A 25,031-nucleotide genomic window follows, 5' to 3' on the forward strand; every position below is an offset into this window, starting at 1 on the left:
GGCTTTTCCATCTTAAAAATTACTCAAGCGTGACTCGGGGTCAGGATGTTGGAAGTATAACCTCGTGCCTCGGTAAGCTAAAGAAATTGGTCCTGAACTCTCTCCAGTCATGCCGTTTCACCGGATTACACGTAAAGCCGTTGGTCTGATCTCTCTCCGGTCATGTCTCACTGGACTATGAGAAGGAACAGAGTGCTTGTGTATAGCACACTCGTGCACTATAATATCTCCTGTCTGATCTACGTTGAGATTCGGCGCCGTGGCCGAAATTCGGTTAAAATCAATCATACCTTGTATATGCTATTCGGGTAGATACAAAGATTTCATCACCAACTCTATTTTGGGAGGTATTTCGCTTTGCTCACTATTCTGCCGGTCTACGCTCAAAAGCGGTATCTCAAAAAAATCAAAATCTTGATTTTTATGTCGTCAGATAGCTTAAAGAAATACCCATTCTATGAGCTTACCTAAATAGCGGTATCTTGTTTAGAACTTGTTAAAAAAACCTTAAAAGAGTTTCTCTATCTCAGTTTTACATACAGAACTATATTTACAAAACTTTGATTATCTCGAAATAAGGTTTCCCTGACATACCGCTTTGTTAATAAAACTTATCTAATGAGTATTATCAAAATCGTTTAAGCATTTCTAAACAACAGACTAATCATATTACCATACAAAGTCATTTTGACATTGCGTTACTAAATGAAACCACCTTAACTTCTTGTAAATAACACTACAATAAGTTACTTGAACCGTAGATGTAACATCAAAATTTAAGGTCCTAAAAACAACTTAAGATGATAATGATTTATAAGGTCCGTAGAGAACACTCTAAAAACACTGCATGACTTAAGGTTTGTGAAGATTCAATCGACGGTCCCTACGTAAAGTATCGAATCTGCAAAATGCTATTAAATAAACATCGCTTGTTTAGAGTTAACTACCATGGCGATAAGCACTTCGATCCTTATTGTCTTAAATAAATGCAGTTCATTTTAATAAGGACCGTTTAAATATCGGCAGTCCCTACGCAAAGTATTGAATCCGCAAAATACAATTTTGCAGATTCGATACTATACGTAGGGACCGTCGTAATGTTTTATATTCGGCTGATTTTAATAAACGATTCCTTTTACCTTAATCCTATATTGAGAATAAACAAATCATAATAACTCATTGTAAGTGTCAAAAATCTTTGCTCTGATTGGTTAATGAATAATGAACGAGACCACTTTCTAAACATTTAAAGAATTACATTTGGACTATATTATGCTTCCCTTGCCAAAAAAGAACATCGATTCCTGCCTAGAATGATTTTCGAGGCTATTGAAATTAAGAAATATCCGATTTAAATAAAGATGGTTGGAAGCTTGTACAAGCCTGGGATCCATTTCTACGTTTAATTAAATCGGAATCCAAAAGACCGGACAGACTTCAAGACACTGTGAGCTCATTCTGCGTAGATCGGATTGTCAATAAATAATTGTAAAATGTAGGTAGATATTGTAGTTAACTTTGCGGACGACCAACACCTCAATCTCCGTGACTATGAAGGCTGCAGTCTTCGAAACGTCGGGAGAAAATAATAAAAAACCGCGATTAAATCCAAAAAAATGTTTTACTAATACACACACCATCACGCATTTATCCCCGAAGGGGTATACAGTGGCGCAACCAGGGCACCCACTTTTCGCCAAGTATGTTCCCATGATGTGATAGGGGGCGAGCAATTGCCATATCGGGCACAAATTCCAGACTCCAGGCTGATACTAACATTCGCGTAAACATAAAAAATCAGTATAAAATTATTATTTTAATGTTTTCAAGCCCCACATTGTAACCACGTTAAAATCCAATAGGTTTGATGTTGGATAGAATTTGTTCGAAATAAAGAACCAGGGCCCATACAAAAAGCGAACATGTCATCTATATATATAAAAGAAAGTTGTGTCAGTTACACTATTTATAACTCAAGAACGGATGAACCGATTTGGCTGATAATTGGTGGAGAGGTAGCTTAGAACAAGGAGACGGACATAGGATACTTTTTATCCCGTTCCCACGGGAACGGGACGTGACATAAGACGTAGTATAAGAAAGCAAAATTTTGGTATGGAGATAGTATAAGACCTTGAGAAGGTTATAGGCTACTATCCCGGGAAAATATATAGCGGGACTTTTATCCCGGAAAACTCCTTTACGCGGGCGAAGCCGCGAGCAAAAGCTAGTAACTCATAAATTACTATTAATATGATAAGGACACGTCAGTGACCCCATTCGATTGTACGTGGAGGGAGGTTTAGATAGAATATCTGATGAGAGATCCCTCGCCAATTGTCAGAATTGGTAGGTCTCTCATATGTGAGAGTCCTGGGTAGGTACCACCGCAATGTTTTCTGCCAAGCAGTGTGTAGTCACTGTTGTAAGTTTGAACATTGTAGCCAGTGTAACTACTGGACATAATTAACATCTCATGTCTCAGTCGAGCGCAGTGGAATACCAAACTTTATAATTCAAGCTGGTGTTTCTACTGTTTATGGTCGTATCGCTTCAAGCTCGTCTCGTCATTGAACGCAATAAAAAAAAATATGCCGGCCTGTTAAAATAAACAAGCCGATAATGCAACACATTTGTTCCACTATGATACGCCTTCTGTAGGCTATCTAGGCGGAAAGATCTTTTTTTTTTATACAGATTCGAGAGAATGACTCCACTACACCTGATGATAAAGAATCCAATAGAATGTCGACTGACGAGAGATTACCCCTCAGTCGACACAATTATGCCTGTTGGATATACACAGACTGATCCTGGAGCGACACGTGGGCCACTATGGGTTTTAAGACCTTGCGTACGGTCGCTATCCGGCGGATATAGAATATCCTACTACCAGCAAAGTAATTCCTTCACGTTCCTTAAAGGACTCCAAGTCAAGTAAGGAATTCCTTCTTCACGTTCCGCTTGAAGGAACTCAAGTCAAGGTACATATTCATTTGGTTAATGATGCTTATATTTATATTACTAAGGCAATGGGAAAGAAGTCAATAGTGTCTCCAATACTGCTGGGCGGATATAAAATATATCCACCAGCAAAATATAAAAAACAGTAAGATTTATTATTGGGACAATAACAGTATAACATCTAAATATATAAAAATGAATCCCTATTTCCCTTGGTCCGGCCATCACGCGTGAACGGCTGGACCGATTTCACTATTATTTTTTTGTGTTTTTTATTGTCAGAAGGTTCTTATGAGAGAAAAATTCAAAAAATTGCGCCGAAAATTAGAAAAATAAGAAAACTTAAAATATTAAGGCGATACCTCAAGGTCCATTTTCATACATTTTGTTTCACCTTTAATCTGGGTAACTAAACAAGTATTGGCAAGTAAAGAATTTAAATTCACGTCTAGTTAGTGATTAGTTCTCGCAGTTGAAAGAAAAACGTAAAAATAATTAATAATCATGGATATTTCGGCCTTTAAAATTTAATATGACGAAATACTTGTTTAGTTACCCAGATTAAAGGTGAAACAAAATGTATGAAAATGGACCTTGAGGTATCGCCTTAAATAATTTTATATAACTGTCAATTGTTTGTAATAACTGTCAGCGATTGACAGAATGCGCTGCAAATTCATAGTTAAGACGGGATAACATCTGTCTAGTCGGGTACAATATAAGCAGAGAAACTAAACATATAAAGAAATACACAATTAAACCCATTGTGCCAACAATGGGAACCCTTATTCAACTTCTTCCTGCAGTACCAGCATGACTAGTACTGCCGCGCTGATTTTCAATGAGGGACCCAGGATACAAACATACAACCTTTTTATGAGGAGACGAGCAAACAGCTCGCCTGATACGCTAGTTGGTTGTGGAACGGACTGCCGAGACGAATATCCGCAGGTTCAAATCCCAAACACACTTGACTTTTCTTAAGTTATGCGTTTGTGAATTATCGCTTGCTTTAACGGTGAAGGAAAACATCGTGAGGAAACCTGCACACCTAAAACAAAAAGGTTTTTATAGGAATTTCGAGGGTGTGTGTAGTCTACAAATCCGCATTACAGCATGGTAGATTAAGACCTAATCTCTCAGTAGTAGATGCGTCCCGTGCCTTACAGTGGAACAGCATATAATACAGGGCTGATATTAATGTTATAATCAGCCATTCTAAAGTTTAAAGGCAATGATACTGCACAACGATTTGAACCTGGGACATTAATGCTAAGTCTAATCAAATACACTGGCTATGATATACGCCGGCGATAGCCTAGTTGGTTGTGGAACGGACTGCCGAGACGAATGTCCACATTCAAAACCCAAACACACCTGAATTTTCTTATGTTATTTGTGAATTATCGCTTGCTTTAACTGTGAAAACATCCTGAGGAAACCTGCATACCTGAAATTCTCTATAGGAATTTCGAAGGTGTGTGAAGTCTGCCCGCGCTACAGCGTGGTGGACTAAGGCCTTATCTCAGTAGAAGGGGCCCGTGCAGTGGGACAGAATATAATACAGGGCTGATATTAGTATATTGTACAATATTCTTCAAACTAGAACACTTGCATGCTTGGTGGTAGTAACAGACATAGCTGTAGTACATACAGACCAACTCTCGCATACCTAACAAAAGAAACAAGTTTGCGAATACTTCACTGACCATTGTAAAAAAGTAACAATTTTACAATTCAAAATTAAAAGTAAATTCAATTACACGGAAAGAAAACATTTTCAAATTATTAAAAACATTCTACGCCGAATGCATTAAAAATACAGTCGTAGTAAAGGAAAAGCGCGTACAGCCATAGCGCTCTGGGCGTTGCTGCCGCATCTACCAACCGCATACAGCTTTGTCCATAACGCGATAACTTCCAATAACCATTAAATAACTATAAAAAAATATAACGTTATTTGATTTACATATTTTTTCCTATATTTGTATTTAAAAATATATTATAAACAGTTAATGATATGCCATAAAGCTTGCGTGTTTAACCTGGCTTAAATGTGTCCGAAAACCTGCAAAATCATAAAATCAACGCTGGAACAGAAAGGCCGTATGTGAGTTCAAACTGTGTGTAGATAGTACCTTATTCCTCGTGCCCGCCGTACACAAGTGCAGTAAGGGGAACAAAGGATCCGGCTGCACGCTCCCCCCGCCCTTGCCTCGACGCAAAAATAACAGCTATCCGTAACGGTATCACGTTATTTCCATATAATAGCACAATATAATATTCTTTATTTAAATATATATGCACAAAAATCGAAATTCGAAACACGTCCACAAACACGTTATTTATGTTATTAACATAATCGTTTTAATTGATCCTGGCACACGCGATGGAAATTAGAGGAAAAAGTCGCATATATCCCACAACATGAGCGCCTTTTGTTCCACGACGCTGTTCGATAACGGAACAAACCTCCTTTCCGGTGCGTTTTTGAATTGTGTTCGATTTTTTAAATCGATTTCGGTTTGGAACGCTATGTTTTTTTGGTTTTAGAATGTGTTTTTTTTTGCCTAATTATTTTTTTTTATTATAGCAGGCGACACTACCGTCACAGCGGGTATACGCGGCACACTGAATTCTGCAGGCTTCAGGCGATGTGTGCATTGATTGGGCGTAGCTCGGTGAATATATTCGTCCCTTTCTAACGCGCGGTGTTTTGTCCCCCTCGCTCGGCCCGTTCAGTCGTTAGCAGCAACAAAATTTGGCTTTGCGAAAACTCCGCGGTTCTCAAACCTTTCCCATGAATATTTATTCAATGAAAGGAAAACAGTTCTTTGTATTTTTTTAACGGAATACAAAATGGCGTACGTGAATATCAATGAAACGTAAGTTGATATAGTAGGAACGTATGTGTATTATTTAATATCTTTTTCCTTCTTCTAGCATGACAAAGTTTTTGTACTGCGCCTGATGGGTATCTCAAGCCGACAATCATGCCTACTGAGATACTATCTACATGTATACGTATTATAAAACAAAGTCCCCTTTTCCGTCTGTCTGTATGTTATCAATTTCTCAAAATCTACTGAACGGATTTTTGGGAAATTTGGTATGGAGATAGTTTAAGACCCTGGGAAGGTTATATGCTACTTTTTTATCGGGAAAATTTTTAGCGGGACTTTTATACCGAAAAAATCTTTGACGCGCGCGAAGCCGCGAGCAAAAGCTATTGATTTACTAGCTAGCAGTATTTTTGTTAGACCTATAATATAATGACTATATTTCAGAGCTTTTATAATATTTTTGACATTGTATTTATAAAAGACTAGCGATCCGCCCCGGCTTCGCACGGGTGCAATATTTCTCCACTATTTAACGGATGTTATTATACATATAAACCTTCCTCTTGAATCACACTATCTATTAAAAAAAACCGCATCAAAATCCGTTGCGTAGTTTTAAAGATTTAAGCACACATAGGGACAGAGAAAGCGACTTTGTTTTATACTATGTAGTGATACCGACGACTATATTATTTCTACGTATTTTTTTCTGTTTTCTCTTCTCGAAGGGAGCGACGTTCTATCAATCGATACTGTTAGAATAATACTTGTATAAATCTTGCAAAACGTTTATAAACGTATAATTTTTGAGTTTAAACAAATATACAGGGCCATTTTGACATTGTATTACTAAATGAAACCACATACTTATCTACTTGGAAATAACACTATAATAAGTTACTTGAGCCGTAGATGTAAATTAAAAACGTGTAAGTTTCGAACAAAATAGATATTAATAAAAAGTAATTTTAATTTTACGCGCAGTAATGCCACTACTACTACTCTAAGAGAATTTGTCGTAGCAACATCATACTTTTAGCCAGAAATACACTCACACACACCATATTCGCATTAAACTACAAAACGAACATAAATATATATTATAAAGATAATAAAAATATGATTTGTTCATAATAGTTTAAGGGAGATAAATTAAATTGTTCGTACAAAGCGTTATGTAACATTGTTTTTTTTTTATTTTAAAACAATAACAAAGGTATTTCAGCGACTTTCCGGTTATGGTCAAAAATCTTCAAAAATTGCCTTACATAATACTTGAATGGCCTTTGAGCCACTTCAGCGTTTTGTTATAAATTTTTGTGGGACTAAAAAGTCGTCCTGTATTGAAACACACAAGTAAAATGTCTTTAAATAAAAAAAGGAATAACTGATACAGCATTCAAAATGGCTCGATTTTTTTTAGAAAAATCGTCTACTTATACTGCCCTCTAGATAATTGTAATCCCTAGTCCATATCCTACAGTGGTAAAGGGTCCAAATGATCCCATTTTAACCTACTTCCCTTTTGTAATTAATGTAAAACTAGCTTTTGCTCGCGGCTTTGTCCGCGTGAAGGGGTTTTCCGGGATAAAAGTTCACTGTATGATAAAAGTCTTGCTATATATTTTCCCGGTACTGATAGGTTCATACTAATTTTATCCCCATGGGGTTGAATTTATCAAAATTCTATTTAAGCGAACATCTTTATCATAGTAGCTCCAATCTTTAATTTCAGTTCAATCAGTCGAAAATCTAAGAAGATTTATACAAACTTTCATCCCCTTTTTTATCCCCTTAGGGGTGGAATTTATCAAAATCCTTTCTTAGCGGATGCCTACGTCATAACATCTACCTGCATGCCAAATTTCAGCCCGATCCGTCCAGTGGTTTGGGCTGTGCGTTGATAGATCACTATGTCAGTCAGTCAGTCACCTTCGAGTTATATATATTTAAATAGATGTAATTATCAGAATGATTTGCAGCCCGCATTTATGCATTAGCACTTATATGTTGTGACGAATTCCGTTTCGGAAAATTTCACTCTTCCCCATTACACAAAATAATATAGCCTTGTATTATATACTGTCCCACTGCACGGGACTCCTCTATGAGATTAGGCCATAATCCACCACGCTGTATTGCGGGCAGACTTCACACACCCTCGACATTCCTATAGAGTACTTCTCAGGTGCAGGTTTCCTCACGATGTTTTCCTTCACCGTTAAAGCAAGCGATAATTCACAAATACATAACTTTAGAAATGTCAGAGGTGTGTCAATGCACAATTTTTTAGGAGGGCGTCAAAACTTTGAGAACTCAGGTGTTGTGTTTAATTATCGAGCGAAACGAGGTTCCTACGGTAGGTGGCGTGGGAGCGTAGGTTCGATTTCTAGGTAGGGAATATGATTGTTTTTATAGAATTATAGATATCTCAAACAATTACTAGGCGTAAGTCATACATAAAAAAGCGTTTGTGAAAATGTTCAGACGTTTGTTAGAAGTAAACGCTAAAACTGAACGGATTAGAATGAAATTGGGCACAGAAATAGACCTTGTTAGCCGACTTCAAAAAAGGAGGGGGTTCTCTATTCAAAAGTTTTTTTTATATTAGTTACCTCACAACTTTTGACTGGGTGAACCTTGATGATTGAACCTTTGAATGACAAGACGAGGCTTCCGCCTGATGGTAAGCGATACCCATAAACAGTAGAAACACTAACACCTTGAATTACGTATTGTTTGGTATTCCACTGCGCTCGTCAGACATGAGATGTTAAAAATTATGTCCAGTAGTTACATTAGCTACAATGTTCAAACCTACAACAGTGACTACACACTGCTTGACACAAGACATTGCGGTAGTACCTATCCACGCGGATTTTCACATATGAAAGACCTACCAATGACACACCCGTTCAGTAAGTAATATGTTTGTAAAAATAATTATTTTCAATAAGTCGTAGACTATTTTATTTTAATCAAAATCGCTTCTATTTCTAACAATATATATTTTGAACCGGAATAAATTAGCGACCAAATATTAAAAGGCATTGTGGATATGCAAATATGTAGCCTGTGCCGAGCTTAGTGCGAGCTTTCGTTCGATAATAACATTTACACGCGTCTCTCTCTGCGTAGCTTAGAGTTAGGGCAGTATTAGAAGCTACTTATTACTTAAATAAAATACTATATTTATCACGTAGGCGAACGAAGTTGCACTTATGACACGTCAAAACAATTTAAAAGAATAATTATTATTTCTGAATAACAAACTACGGTCATTTTAAATTAGGGATAAAATTCTTATGGAACACAAGGCATAAGGAAAAAACAAAGCAGCCAGATCAGGTTGAGGGAAATATAAGGCTTACCCGTCGCAATCCTCACCGGTGAGGACATGAGCCCAAGCCTAGCTAACCTTTCACTAGCTACCTAAGCGATGACTACCCGAAGAAGAAAGGCAGAAAGAAACTTAATATCGCTCTCAAGTGCGATATTAACTGAGATGGTGTTACGCTCAGCATCTTAATATCGTCTGAATCTTGTTAGTGATCGGCCAATGGCTTTACTTCATTTACGAGGCCAGAGGTATCACAAATGTTAATGATTTAAAAGGAGATTTTTTGCTTATCGGAGCCTGCATTCACTGGGGGAAACTGGCGAATGGGTTACTGGAATCTTCGACTTAGCGACAGCAGGGGCTTGGAACGTTGGGAGGAGATAGCTGGGAAGAAAGTGTGAGGGAAGGAGAAGGAAATAACTTAGAATGGGAGGAGTGGAGGCCACAAAAATGTTCCAACCATGAGGTATATACACTTAACTGAGTGCCTAGGACTGCGACAAATATCCCCCCGTACGGGCGTGCATGAGACCGGAGACCGAGCGCAGAAGAAGTGCCTCTGGGGAGCCCAATAGGACGGTAAGTACGGCAGCCGTGCTGAGGTCCCGGGTTCCTAACTCCAGTAATGACATTAGCTCAACACTCTTTATTTTAAAGGTTTTTTACATTTTTACATATAAATTATTTAATAAAAATATAAAAAAATGAATGACAGGACGAAGAAGGTCAGGACCCAAGACACCGGTTAAGGATTCAAAGTGAGGAATGTCCTCACTTGCTGAGGCCAACAAAACAAATCAATTGAGAGCTTCTGAAGATTTAAGATGGCTCAATATTAGCACGGAGTATATAAAAATTATGTGTGTATTCTTTGTGAATTATCGCTTGCTTTAACGGCGAAGGAAAACATCGTGAGGAAACATGCATACCTGAGAAGTTCTCTATAGGAATTTCGAGGGTGTGTGAAGTCTGCCCGCACTATAGCGTAGTGGACTAAGGCCTAATCCCTCTCAGTAGTAGAGGAGACCCGTGCCCAACTTTGGGACAGTATATGATACAGGGCTGATGATGATGATATTCGATATTGCAATACCTTCCCTACAGCACAAAACACGGCGAAATAGACATACCGCACTCTTAATAAAATAATGACCCATTCCAAAATTACCAATTTGTGGTAATCGTCAAACAACCAACTTCTGTTTGCGACTTTTTAGTTTTTTCCTTTTTTTCATGTTATAGGTTTTTTTACCTATCTTTAATAAGCTCAATTTTATAGCAACTTCAAAAAAGGTAGCAAAAAAAAAATTTGTTTTCCGACGACTGCCATAAATTAATAATTTTGAAATAGGTCATTATTTTATTAAGAGTGCGAAATTAGATTCGTCTCTGCCTACCTTTCAAGGATCAAGTCGTGTGTAAAGGAAAGAAATCAACAGTATCCCAAACACATAATTAACCCAGTTTTAAGTCAAGATTCGAACCCTGGACCGTGTGATTAACAAAGCGGTTAGTTCGGTAATTCGTAAGTCATGAATTTTGTACGGACCGCGGCCGTGTTTGATGTGCTGTACATGTCATAAGCGGCAACGGATTTATTATTGTAGACATGTTATATTTTGGATTTTGTTAGTAATTTTTGGAAAACTAGCTGACCCGACAGACGTTGTCCCGTCTTAACTATGAATTTGCAGCGCGCTATCTGTCAATCGCTGACAGTTATTACAAACAATTGACAGTTATATAAAATTAATATTATTGTTAAGTTTTCTTAAATTTTCTAATTTTTTGCGCAATTTTTTAAATTTTTTCTTTCATAAGAACCTTCTCCTAATAACAAACGCAACAAAAAAAAAATTGTGAAATCGGTCCAGCCGTTCACGCGTGATGGCGTGACCAAGGGAAATAGGGATTCATTTTATATATATACATGTCTTAAAATCTAAATTACAAATAGTTCCGCATTGATAACAATTTAAAATTCACGTAACGCCATCTATTGTTGCATATTTACAATATCAGTTATGTGAGTTGGTAAAAATAAATAAAGGGTATCAGTGTTCGCTTGAGCCGTTGCTGTTCGCGTTGAGTCATCATCATCATCAGCCTATATCTTTGTCCACTGCTGTACATAAGCCTTCTCCAATATGTGCCATTTTACCGTGTCTTCGGCCTGTCGCGTCCAGTTCTTACCAGCGACCTTTCGCAGGTCGTCACTACCTAGCTGGAGGGCGTCCTACAATACGTTTGCTGAGCCGTGGTCTCCACTCAAGAACTCGTTTACCTCATCGGTTATCGGTTTTTCGACAGATATGCCCTGCCCACTGCCACTTCAGTTTGCTAATCCTGTGTGCTATGTCGGTGACAGTGGTTCTTCGCGTTGAGTGCAAAAGGAATATTAATAGAGACTTTCCCGCCCTCTCACTACAACTCCTGTAAGGATCAGCAGTCGCATTGTATGACACCGAGCAGTGAAGCTCGCCGAGTCTCAGGGAACAACTCATTTGTCATCCCGCAACGACATTAATCAAATAGAAAGATAGGAGTTGGAAACATCAATTCTCTACTTCCCTCCATAGCAAAGGAGAATTAGCATTCTTGATAAAATTGTACGCAAATCATTGCTAAATAAAAATCTTTAGAGTGTGGACTTGTGGTGTATTATTCGTTTCTATCATTAACAATTATTAAAGCTGGTTTGAAGCATTATTGAAGCAGCGATAGCCTAGTTGGTTGTGGAACGGACTATCGAGACGAATGTCCGCAGGTTCAAATCCCAAGGGCACACACCTCTGATTTTTCTAAAAAAATATGTGTGTATTCTTTGTGAATTATTGCTTGCTTTAACGGTGAAGGAAAACATCGTGAGGAAACCTGCATACCTGAGAAATTCTCTATTAGGAATTTTTGAGGGTGTGTGAAGTCTACCAATCCGCACTAGGCCAGCGTGGTGGACTAAGGCCTATTCCCGCTCAGCAGTAGAGGAGGCCCGTGCCCAACAGTGGGACAGTACAGTAATACTGGGCTGATATTATTATTATTATAAAGCTGATTTTAGTACTTATGTATTTTCGGTTAGCACACGAAACCTGACCACCAGACTTTATTATACGGGATAAGAGACCTCTCTGTACCTGATGGTAAGTGGAGTAGAATGTCGACTAACGAGAGATGATTACCTCTCAGTCGACACAATAGGTTTTTTTTTAACTATGTTTGATATTATGCATTTTATTATATGTAACATTTAGTACAAAAAAAACCTTCTGTGAAAACAGCATTAAAATTCGATTAGAAATGAGAGTAATTTAAATATCAAATATTGCTACGTGCAGTGGGCGTGGAGTGGGGATATCGCTCCATCTCTTTCGCACGCATCGTAATGCCCGCTGACGTCACATGCAAGTATTTTGTCTCTTTTGTTTTTTGACACACCCCTACTCTATTTCAGTAGCTTATAATTTGTGTATTTTTCATCAGACTTCTAGAGACTGAAAACTGATTCTAAATAACATAGTTTCTACTACAGTGTGGCGTAACCATTATCGCTCTTACCCTCGCTCCCGCTCCCGCTCTCGCTACCGCCTATACCTTAAACCATTCCAAGCCACATTGTGTATACGCCATGATTTCCCAAACGTATAACCCAGGGGCGAACTTCGAGGACCGCGTTATGCACGAGAGAACCAATGTTAAATGAATTCTATTGTCTAAGGTAGTTGATTCTTAGCTATTTCAACGCTATGATAAACTGCATTGAGGTGCTAAGTTCGAATCCCGCGTGATTGGATTTTGTTTAGTATCAGGCCAGTTTGAAATTTGCGCCCGATACGGCCGTAGGCTCACTCTAAAGAGAATTATAATATATATGGAAAGGCTCGCCCTCTTTCACATTGAAGGACCTTTTTTTATTTATTTTCTTTGAATTACGATACGACCTTGCCGTTTGCCTGATAAGCGATACGATCCATAAACAGTAGATCCAACATCTTGAATTACAAAGTATTTGGTATTCCACTGCGCTCGTCTGAGACATGAGATGTTAATATGTCCAGTAGTTACACTGGCTACAATGTCCTAACCAGAAAGTGTCTACACTCTGCTTGGCGGCAGAAAAAGACATTGCGGTGGTCCCCAGGCGGACCGTCACATATAAGAGACCTGCCCATCCCTTCGGAGGTAAATGTGTGGATTGAGTTTAGTTTAAATAGTTATTAGTTTTTATTAATTAGGACAAATGTTGCCTTCCCGTGTAATGGAGGATGAATATATGTTAAGACCTATTGTTAGTTTAAAACGTTTTATTAGTAGTTACTAAATACAATACGTTATATGACCCATATACTAAGTACACACACTACAGGTGCTTATTAAGAGCCTGTGGTGTATATAGTTTTAAGCTCACCAGATGTCGCTTTAATGATATTAGTCCTGTATTATATCCTCTACTAAGAGATTTACGCCTTAGTTCACCACACTGTAGTGCGGGTACACTTCACACACCCTCAAAATTCCTATCTTCTCAGGTATACAGGTTTCGTCTCGATGTTTTCCTTCACCGAGCAAGCGATAATTCACATAGAATACACAGATCATTTTAGAAAAGTCAGAGGTGTGTTTGGGTTGTCAAAGAGAGATTAGGCCTTAGTGCACCACGCTGTAGTGCGGGTAGACTTCACACACCTTCAAAATTCTTATAGAGATCTTAGGTATGCAGGTTTCGTCACAATGTTTTCCTTCACCGAGCAAGCGATACTTCACAAACACACACATAACTTTAGAAAAGTCACAGGTGCCCTAGGAATTTAAAACTGCAGACATTCGTCTCGGCAGTCCGTTCCACATCCAACTAGGCTTACACCGCCTTAGTTCCTAACAATAGAAAAATAAAATAGTTATAAAACACGATTCTATTTTAACTCTGGTTCCCTCTTGCATACCGTGAACCAACCAGAGTAGACATGTTCAACATACAAGAAGCTGTTACCTGTAGATTTGAATCTAAATTAGCGAAATGTTGGTGACCCTATTATAAGAATTTGTGGATGGACCTCAATCTCAGACCTTCAGGCTTTCCCGCCCATAAACCTGTAACTTAGAAGCAATTCTTGTGCGCTCGGTGAACACCGAATGCATGCATAGATGACATTTGTAGCGGCCCTAGGCACACAGTGCAGTTATACCTCTAGATTGTAACCTAAGACGTTTTTATTACATAGATACGTTGTCCGAGCTCAATATTGGCAAGACGACAGCAAGCAAGCCCGACATTCACTTAGTCAACCTCCAACCACAGTCGCGGCTAGTCGGCTTACTAACTTTTGTATTTTTATAAATAAAATGCCTTCCTGTGTTTTAGACGATGTGCAAATTATACTCCAACTGTAAATGAAAAATACGTTTCATTTCATACGTAAGTAATAAGTATACACTATTTAACTTATTTTTTTAACTAATAAATGCATTTTATTCGACTGTCATGGCGACCAGAATTCAATAAACTAGATGGCCACGGCGGTCGACGCTCGGGCCGTATCAATGCTCGCTGCTAGGGCTGTACAGGTATGTGACTATAGTAAATACTGCGCTGTTTTTATGTGCAATTTTATTAGTCTATGACGCGTCTATTTGTAAAACGTCATTGGTTGTAACACCTTGAGGCCTAACAAGACTCATGAATATTTCCTGTCCTCTCTTCCACCCGTACTAAGCGTTCCTTTCCTTTTCCCACACTTCATATTCCCTCCCAATTTTCCTCCAGGCCTGCGGTCGCTTATTCGAGGATTGTATCCCGTTTATAGGTTTCCCCCGGTGTTGCAAATCCGATACGCAAATAAAAACTCCTGTAATGGATCAGCAGTGCAATACACCGAGCGGTGAAGCTCGCCGAGTCTCAAATACTATTTATTTATTTACTTTTTATTGTGCCAAACACAAAAAACGATACAAAGAAGAAAAGAGACACAAAAGGTAGATACTAACCTGTCTTTATCCCGCAACGACATCAAATAGAAAGATAAGGAGTTTGAAATACTCAAACATTCAGGGTATTCTTAAGATAAGGGGCCGTTCAAGTATTACGTAACGCAATTTTTTAAGATTTTTGCCCCCCCCCACCCCCCCGTATGTAACGTTTTCCTGTACGCCCCCGCACCCCCTCCAAAAAATAAGTAACTAAAGTTAATATTCTTTTCTAATATTCACAATTATTTTACGCAAAATACCGAAAAGTCGCTAAAATACCTTTGTTATTGTTTTAAAATTAAAAAGACGATGTTACATAACGCTTTGTACGAGATCCCCTCCCGCACCTCTAACGTTTTACAAGACCCCCGCTCTCCCCAAATTGCGTTACGTAACACTTGAACGGTCCCTAACTAGGAAGACTGGAAATAAAACTATTTTTCAGATTTTATCCCATTTTTTATATTATAACTATCTTTTGCTTCGCTATGCTCGCGTAAAGGAGTTTTCCGGTATAAAAAGTAGCCTATAACCTTCGCAGGGTCTTAAACTATATCCATACCAAATTTCATAAAAATCCGCTCAGTAGATTTTGAGAAAATCGATAACATACAAACAGACAGAAAAGGGGACTTTGTTTTATGGTATGCATAGATAGATTTTCTCCCGACGCGATGTTTCGAAGACTTTTCAGCCTTCATGGTTACGGGAGGACTGTTGGTCGTCCGAAAAGACAGTTGCAATATCTACCTACATTTTACAATTATACAACTTTTTAAATTTAGCTGTTGGTGGTCCGATATACGCAGAATGAGCTCACAGTATCTTGAAGTCTGTCCGGTCTTTTTGGTTCCGATTTAATTAAATGTAGAACTAGATCCCAGACTTGTGCAAGCTTCCAACCATTTTCTCTATCGAAATTTGTTTTTATATTTACTTTATATTTATTTCATGATTGTATCATTAATGTCAAGATAGAAACAGTTTAACTTCGGATGATGTCTCTATATTGTTGGTTATTTTTGATTATTTTTAATTTTAGGACGACTATACTAAAATCCGGATTGGTTTGCAATGGCCGCAGCCTAGGAACGGAATATTTTAGATTCCGAGTGACCTATACTGTTTGTATGAAGAAATATTGAATAAGCGCCAGTTGTTGCACCGAGGGTTCCTTACAGACTTGTAGGTAATCTGATTGATTCATTCATAACCAAATTTCCTCCACGAATTTCAGCGACGCAGGAGATATTATAGCGGCGATAGCTTAGTTGGTTGTGGAACGGACTGCCGAGACGAATGTCCGCATGTTCAAATCCCAAGGGCACACACCTCCGACTTTTCTAAAAAAATATGTGTGTATTCTTTGTGAATTATCGCTTGCTTTAACGGTGAGGAAAACATCGTGAGGAAACCTGCATACCTGAGAAATTCTCTATTAGGAATTTTTGAGGGTGTGTGAAGTCTACTAACCCGCACTAGGCCAGCGTGGTGGACTACGGCCTAATCCCTCTTAGTAGTAGAGGAGGTCCGTGCCCAACAGTGGGACAGTAAGTATATAATACAGAGCTGATATAATTATATATTATATTATTAGGAGATATTGTAGTGTGTGCAATACACAAGCACTCTGTGTTTCTCATAGTCCGGTGAGACGACATGACAGGAGAGAGATCAGGACCAACGGCTTTACATGCCGAGGCACGGTATCACACCGCTTCCTAACTCCGAGCTGCGACTGGGTAATTTTTAAGACGGAAAAACCCAGTCTCAGTTTAGAGAACAGAAAGTTAAAAAGAACTTGGAAAGTCTGCTGTTTGGAACCGTGGTTACACCCACCATTAGACCTACTTAGTAAAATGTAAATTATATGAATATTTTTCAATCATAATCACATCCTCATTACAAACAGTTTTAAATAAAATACCATTTTGCATGTAAAATCTACGTTTCTTGAGAGGGCGAGGAAAGCGCTCGGAGTGCCGTGAACAGCCCTCCAACCTCGAGACTAAGCGAGGGCAGTACTCTGCCTTAACGCCTGTACAACTCAGTCTCAAATCTGGTCTACTTGTAACTGGATGTCTATTTCTGATTTATATAAAACTAGCGACCCGCCCCGGCTTCGCACGGGTGCAATGCTGACTATTTAATGGATGTTATTATTATACATATAAACCTTCCTCTTGAATCATTCTATCTATTAAAAAGAACCGCATCAAAATCCGTTGCGTAGTTTTAAAGATTTAAGCACACATAGGGACAGAGAAAGCGACTTTGTTTTATAAGTACTATGTAGTGATGATAGTGATTGCATTATTACAAAGATATTAAACCATTGATATATATGTACTTCTAGATTTGGCGTTCCGAACATGCACTGTGTTCAACTGAATTGAACTGCTATCCATTCAAACCGACTTTAGTATGGTCAATATTGGCAGCTTGTGGTTGTGTACGGAGTGACTCTCATGATATAAGAACTCGAGTTTAAACGTAAACCTGAATTTGAATAAAAAAATTTAGTCAAAAAAGTAAAATTATTTCTTGTTCAAGTGGATAAATAGATTATAACAGTGACGTTTTGGTCGCCTATTTAGTTCAGATTTTGAACAAATAGTTTATATGGACGTTCGTGTCTGTAGAATATACATCAATGCATTAAACAGTATAGTTAGTTACTCCTCGACTGACTGCCTCGGTGGCGTAGTTGTATTGCATGTCCGGTACAATAGCGCTCTGAGGTTCTGGGTTCGAATCCCGGGTCGGGCAAAGTGATATTTGGGTTTTTATGCTCAGTATCAGCCCGGAGTCTGGAATTTGTGCCCGATATGGCGATAGGCTCGCCCCCTATCACATCATGGGACGGAACACACTTGGCGAAAAGTGGGTGCCCTAGTTGCGCCTCTGCATACCCCTTCGGGGATAAAATGCGTGATGTTATGTATGTATGTATGTTAGTTACTCCAAAAGTTAATACCAATTGGTAAGTCGTTGTGTTATTTGAAATGTCCGTGTGACAAGATGTCAGCGTCCTTAGATATTAATATATTGACAGAAAAAAAACGGTAAAAACGTGCAAATCATGACATGGAAAAAATATGAAGTAGGTGTTTTTTATTGGTGTTTTGCTATTTAACAGAAGATTAAACCACTATATAAGCGCAACATTTTTGTATGACAATATTTATGAAACCTTTGAAAACCTAATCGTGGCGTAGATTCATACTTATACACCCTCTCTCAAAAACACAAACATAAATAGTAAAATGTTTTAAACTGTTATTTTTTTTATTCTCTTCTGTTCTTTTTTGATCGTTGCTCTTTTTATATTCTTTAGTATTGGACACATAATGTAAATTAGGCCTCGACTTCTCTTCGATAGCCTCAGTGGCGTAGTTGTGATTGTACACGGTACGAGTACAACCGCTCAGGTCCTGGGTTCGAATCCCGCGGCGGGCCAAAATAATTGTGACTGGATTTTTCCACCTTAAATATTACTCAGTCTCAACTCGTCAAGAAGTTAGCGGTGGGATACTGTACCTAGGCACGTAATGCCGTTTGCCCAGCTGATCTCTTCAATCATGTCGGATTGTTTTTTTTTATTGCTGTGAATGATGAGACGAGCTTACCGTTCGCCTGATAAGCGATACGATCCATAAACAGTAGAAACACCAACTTGAATTACATATTGTTTGGTATTCCACTGCGCTTGTCTGAGACATGAGATGTTAAATATGTCCAGTAGTTACACTGGCTACAATGTCCTTCAAACTGGAACACAACAGTGACTACACACTGCTGCTTGGCGGTAGAAATAGTGGTAACTACAGGCCAGACCTACCACCAGTAGTTAGGTAGATAGACTGTCTCACCGGACTATGAGAAGGAACAGAGTGCTTGTGTATTGCACACACTCGTGCACTATAATATCTTCTGTCTGATCTCCGTTGAGATTATGTTGATCATGTTATAACATAAGATGTTGTTATGTTCTGTCACTTCTTATTATGTTTTATCCTTTTTGTCTGTTTTAAGTTTCTACTTATATATCCAAATAATATTAGTAACAAATATTATTATTTTTGCCGCTGTACTAATATATAAATTTGCATTCTGTGGTCTCCTGTAATTGAAAAGGCACGTCACATTGCTAATTGTACAAATGCTACGACATTGTATTTATTATATGCCGTGTATCCTTTGTTGAAGGTCCTTAAATAAATGAATAAAATAAATAATTAGCTTTCCATTGAATTTCGGCTAGGAGGGATTCCTGCTAAACTAAACAATTAACTTCTGTTTTACAATTCATTCAACTCATAAGCAAACTTGGGGCAAAATTCATACCTTTTTTAAAATAAAATCCCTTTGTGCTGCGTTTGTTTTTAATTAACTTAATGTCAGATGAAGCCATTTTTACAAAATGTATGTCCTCAGGCTGTGACGTAAAGGTACTGGCGTATTGTGTACAGCGAGCGAGTGAAAGATATGAATTTTCTGTGCCTTTTCGAGATTTGGGTAGATTCGGTGTTTTGTAATTGCCGTTTATTTATTTAGGTTTGTTTACAGTTGTAATAATGAAAAAACGTACATGCTAGTTTAGAATAAATTGTATTACTTGCAAGCGTGCGATAGCCTAGTTGTTTGTGGAATGGACAGCCGAGACGAATGTCCGCAGGTTCAAATCCCAAGGGTATACATCTCTGACTTTTCTAAAAAAATATATATATATTCTATGTGAATTATCGCTTGCTTAAGCTTTATTTATTAAATAGTTCAATACATTAAATGTCTACTTGAGATCTTACTCAAAAGATTCATTTATTAATACGACTTTAATTCTTACAATTCTAACATCCAAGCGCTAGACAATTCTTTAGTGAATAAAGGAAATAACGTTTTCTGCCTCCAGTATTCCATGAAAGCAAAACGGCCACTTCGAGGCGTTTTCAAAGACAATAGACCTGGAGAAACGTTTCCCTAGCAATTTATCTGGGATAGCAAGATTTTATGAGGTTAACTGACTGTTAAATCTAAAATTCAAGTCAAATATTAATATTAAAAATTATGACATAGAAGGGGCGATAACCTAGTGGGATGTGGAACGGACTGCCGAGACGAATGTCCGCAGGTTCAAATCCAAACACACCTCTGACTTTACTAATCATGTGTGTATTTGTGAATTATCGCTTGCTACAGTGAAGGAAAACATCGTGAGGAAACCTGCATACCTGAGAAGTTCTCTATAGGAATTTTGAGGGTGTGTAAAGTCTACCCGCACTACAGCGTGGTGGACTAAGGCCTAATCCCTCTCAGTAGTAGAGGAGGCCCGTGCTCAGCAGTGGGCAAGTATATAATACAGGGCTGATATTATTTGACCGTCTCGGTTGCGTAGTTTACGGTACGACTGCAGTGCGTTCATAGTTCGATTCCCAGGTTGGGCAAAGTGGTTTTAGGTTTTTACTATCAGTCCTATCAATGCAGCCTTCGAAACGTCGGGAGAAAATTATTATTATACATAAAATTATTGTACTGGTGGCAGGTCTCTCTGAGTGGCCGCCTGGATAGCTACCACCGCAATGTCTATTTCTGCCGCCAAGTGTGCAGTCACTGTTGTAGGTTTGAAGGACATTGTAGCCAGTGTAACTACTGGACATAAGATTTAACATCTCATGTCTCAGGATGACGAGCGTAGTGGAATACCAAACAATACTTTGTAATTCAAGGTGTTGGTGTTTCTACTGTTTATGGATTGTATCGCTTATCAGGCGAACGGCAAGCTCGTCTCGTCATCCAAAATAATGTAAAGAAATGAAAAACCGCGATAAAATCCGTTAATTAATTTTAAACATCTAACATTCGCGTAAACATAAATCAACTAGCTAACCCGACAGACGTTGTCCCGTCTCAACTATGAATTTGCAGCGCGCATTCTGTCAATCGCTGACAGTTATTTCAAACAATTGACAGTTATATAAAATTAATATTTCCGTTAAGTTTACTTAATTTTTTTAATTTTCCACGCAATTTTTTGGATTTTTTCTTCCACAATTCTCCTGACAATAACAAACGCAACAAAAAAATTTGTGAAATCGGTCCAGCCGTTCACGCGTGATGGCGTGACCAAGGGAAATAGGGATTCATTTTTATACATATAGATAACAACATGAGAAATCAATAGCATTTCGTTGGTTTAAAAGCAGCCGTGTCGCTTCGCAATGGGACCTGACCCTAACGTATTAGTATATGTTTTTGTAAAAATACCCGTCATTTGGTGAACACATTTTCCCTCTCATCGCTAAAGGGTTCGATTCTTAATAAAGTATTTTTTAATTGAGAAAATAACGGCTTTATTCCCTTACGCAAAAGGTTTATAATAATAACTTTTGACTGCGGCTTCGTCCGCATGAAGGACTTTTTCAGGATAGAAGTTCCGCTATATTTTCCACCTCGGTGGCGTAGTTGTACTGCATGCGCGGTACGCAACGCTCTGAGGTCCTGGGTTCGAATCCCGGGTTAGCAAAGTGATATTTGGGATTGACTGCTCAGTATCAGCACGGAGTCTGGAATTTGTGCCCGATATGGCGATAGGCTCGCCCCCTATCACATTATGGGACGGAACACACTTGGCGAAAAGTGGGTGTCCTGGTTGCGCCTCTGCATACCCCTTCGGGGATAAATACGTGATGGTGTGTGTGTGTATATATATTTTCCCGGAATAGAAAGTATATAACTTTCCCAGGGTCTTAAACTGTCTCCTTACCAAATTTCATTAAAATCCGTACAGTAGATTTTGAGTAAATCGATAACATACAGACAGAAAAGGGGACTTTGTTTTATAATATGTATAGATTATACGCTAGTTTTCGTTCGCGGTTCCGCCTATGTAGTCCTCGCCATTAAAGTAGCCTAAAGCATGCAAGGAAATGTAATTCAATGTTCAATAAGAGACATATTTAATTCAATCGGAACCCAAAATACCGGCTGCCAGACTTCAAGACACTGAGCTCATTCTGCGTAGATCGGACCACGAACAGCTAAATTTTAAAAAGTTGTATAATTGTAAAATGTAGGTAGATATTGTAATTGACTTTGCGGATGAACAACACCTCAGTCCGTGACCATGAAGGCTGCAGTCTTCGAAACGGGAGAAAACTAAAAATAAAACCGCGATAAAATCCGAAAAATAATTTAATTTTAATATCTAACATTCGCGTTAGATAAATCATTAAGAGAGAGATTTTTAGAACTAAACCCATAGTTTCCCTTTCAGAGTTTAAGCTTAAGTTACATTTGGTATTGAAAGCTGAGCTGGCTTTATTATGTGCATGGAAAAGTGACAGTACTACATCTGATGGCAAGTAGAGTCCAATAGAATAGACTGACGAGAGATTACCCCTCAGTCGACACAATTATGCCTGTTAGAACTGGATATACACAGGCTGATCCCGGAACGCGACACTTACGCCACTATGGCGGGTTTTAACACCTTGTATGTATCCTACAAAAGTCCAAGGTATATCTATGTACTCAATGAACTCAGCAGTTTCAGCTTTTGCTTCTGAACATAATATGTACCGCCAACAGCTATTTTTTTTCCTTTTTTGGCTTCGCAGTTTAGATGCATTTAGCCAATGTCGAGTTATTTGGATAGGATAGGAACATAGGATACAAAGGCTGGGAAGCTATAAGAATATTGTACGATATCAATTCGGAGGAAGATATATTGGTAATAAAATACTATCAAGTAGGTTAAGAATTAAAATGTAAAGAAATAGGACATACATAAACAGATAGGAGTTGATGCCTCCAACAGCTTTGATGTTAGTCGGATTAACAACAATTCGAAATATGAATTTAAAAACACTATTCATCTGTTCGTTATTTGGGTCGGATAATAAGACGTTTGTAGTTCCAAATTTGAATTAAAAATTGAGAGTACCTACTCATATTATGGTCGGATTATAGTAGCAATTCGAAATTTGAATTAAAATACAGCTAATAATTACATAATATAGTATGTAACTGCATTCATTTGGTCATCATTTTTGTCCGTTTATATCTATAAGCATTTGTTATTCGAAATTTGAATTCAAAAACAGTTGACAGTAGCTTTACTCATTTGGTCACAATTTTGTTCGGTTTATAAAAACATTTATAATTCTAAATTTGAATTCAAAATAATTCAAAGTGAAGGGAGTAGTTATGGACATTGTTTCAGTGATGGACAGAAAGCCCTACACACGGTCCAACCGGTTACACGAATAACATCACTGCCGCGCTCGGTTAGCGCGTCTGAAGTGCTAATGATGTGCTGCGATGTGTTTATCGATATTATCATTTTTATATCTATCTATACATATAAAACAAAGTCCCTAAAAGCCGTCTGTACGTGATCGATTTTCTCAAAATCTACTGAACGGATTTTTGTACGGTTTTTACTAAAAGATAGCGCAATTATTGAGGAAGCTTTCGGTTAATATTACATTACGGTTTTATGTAAATTGATTGAAATATAACGATTACTGTTGAGGTCGCGTGGTGGAAAAAAATTGTGACGCTTTTTTTTTATTTCTTTGAATAACGAGACGAGCTTGCCGTCCGCCTGATGGTAAGCGATACGATCCATAAACAGTAGAAACAACACCTTGAATTACAAAGTATTGTTTGGTATTCCACTGCACTCGCCATCCTGAGACGTGAGATGTTAAATCTCATTATGTATGGTACCTTCGGCGGACTCTCACATATGAGAAACCACCAGTAAATACCATTTGACGCTAGTTAAAGCAGATGAAGTCTAAACATTGTTTCGCTTGGATAAAAATAAAAATGTTTTTGTTTTCCTTCACCGTTAAAGCAAGCGATAATTCACAAATACACACATAATTTAAGAAGTCAGAGGTGTGTTTGGGTTTTGAACCTGCGGACATTCGTCTCGGCACTCCGTTTCACTTAACTAAGCTATCGCCGCATCATCTATGTAGCTAACATTTATATTTTATATCGATATCGATAAAAATTCTTCCATCCTTATGAAGTAAAGGTGAACTTTGCATTAACTATCTCTTTAGTACATCGCTTAAACTTTGACACTTGATATGACCTCCCTCATTTGAAAGTCGACCTTATCACTATAGAAATAAGGCTCAAGTTTCCACTTCAATAACTCCGTATATACCCTCTTTCGCTAAACGCCATTTATCTTTCATGAATATTCGGGGTTACATTTTGAACTTTAACACAAAGGAATAAGGTTGATTTTTGCGTGATCAAGAAAACGCAAAGAGATAGCGTTTTATGTCCTCAAAATAAAGAACTTATGTTTTATTAATTATATACGTTTTCTATTAAGTTCATGCGGGTTTGAATCCCGGAAAGGGATTTTGAAAATACATGTATTTATTGTCACTAGAGTACATCAGTGCTTATCAAAGTGGTATGGTGACATGGGGGAAGACCGAATTACGGGGTAAATCAACACCTTGAACTATAAAGTATTGTTTGGTATTCCACTACCCATTGTAAGACATGAGATGTTAATTATTATGTCCAGTTACACTGGCTACAATGTTCAACAACACAACAGACTACACGCTGCTTGGTGGTAGAAATAGACATTGCGGTACCTTCAAACAGACTGTCGCATAAGAGAGACCTACCACTAGTAAAAAGTCATTTATAGTCACTTACCCTTTGCAGAGTTGGCAGGCAAGTTCGATATCACCATCGGCACCACGGGAGTCTGCAACAGGAGTATAATATCAGCCTTATATACTGTCTAATAGCGGCGATAGCCTAGTTGGATGTGGAACGGACTGCCAAGACGAATGCCCGCAGGCTCAAATCCCAAACACACCTCTGACTTTTCTAAAATCATGTGTGTATTTGTGAATTTATTGTTCGCTTTAACGGTGAAG

General features: G+C 38.1%; 1 protein-coding gene across 1 annotated transcript in view; it reads right to left on the reverse strand.

Annotated features, from left to right (window-relative positions):
- LOC119188417 (nucleolysin TIA-1) overlaps nt 1–5,584 on the reverse strand; it is a 111,650-nt gene extending 106,066 nt beyond the window's left edge. Inside the window, exon 1 of the mRNA XM_037442791.1 lies at nt 5,437–5,584. The gene's annotated coding sequence lies outside the window, so the exon portion shown is untranslated. The remainder of the gene's footprint in view (nt 1–5,436) is intronic.
- Nucleotides 5,585–25,031: the final 19,447 nt, after the last annotated feature.

The sequence above is a fragment of the Manduca sexta genome, chromosome 1 (genome assembly GCF_014839805.1).
Source record: "Manduca sexta isolate Smith_Timp_Sample1 chromosome 1, JHU_Msex_v1.0, whole genome shotgun sequence".
Lineage (NCBI taxonomy): Eukaryota > Metazoa > Arthropoda > Insecta > Lepidoptera > Sphingidae > Manduca > Manduca sexta.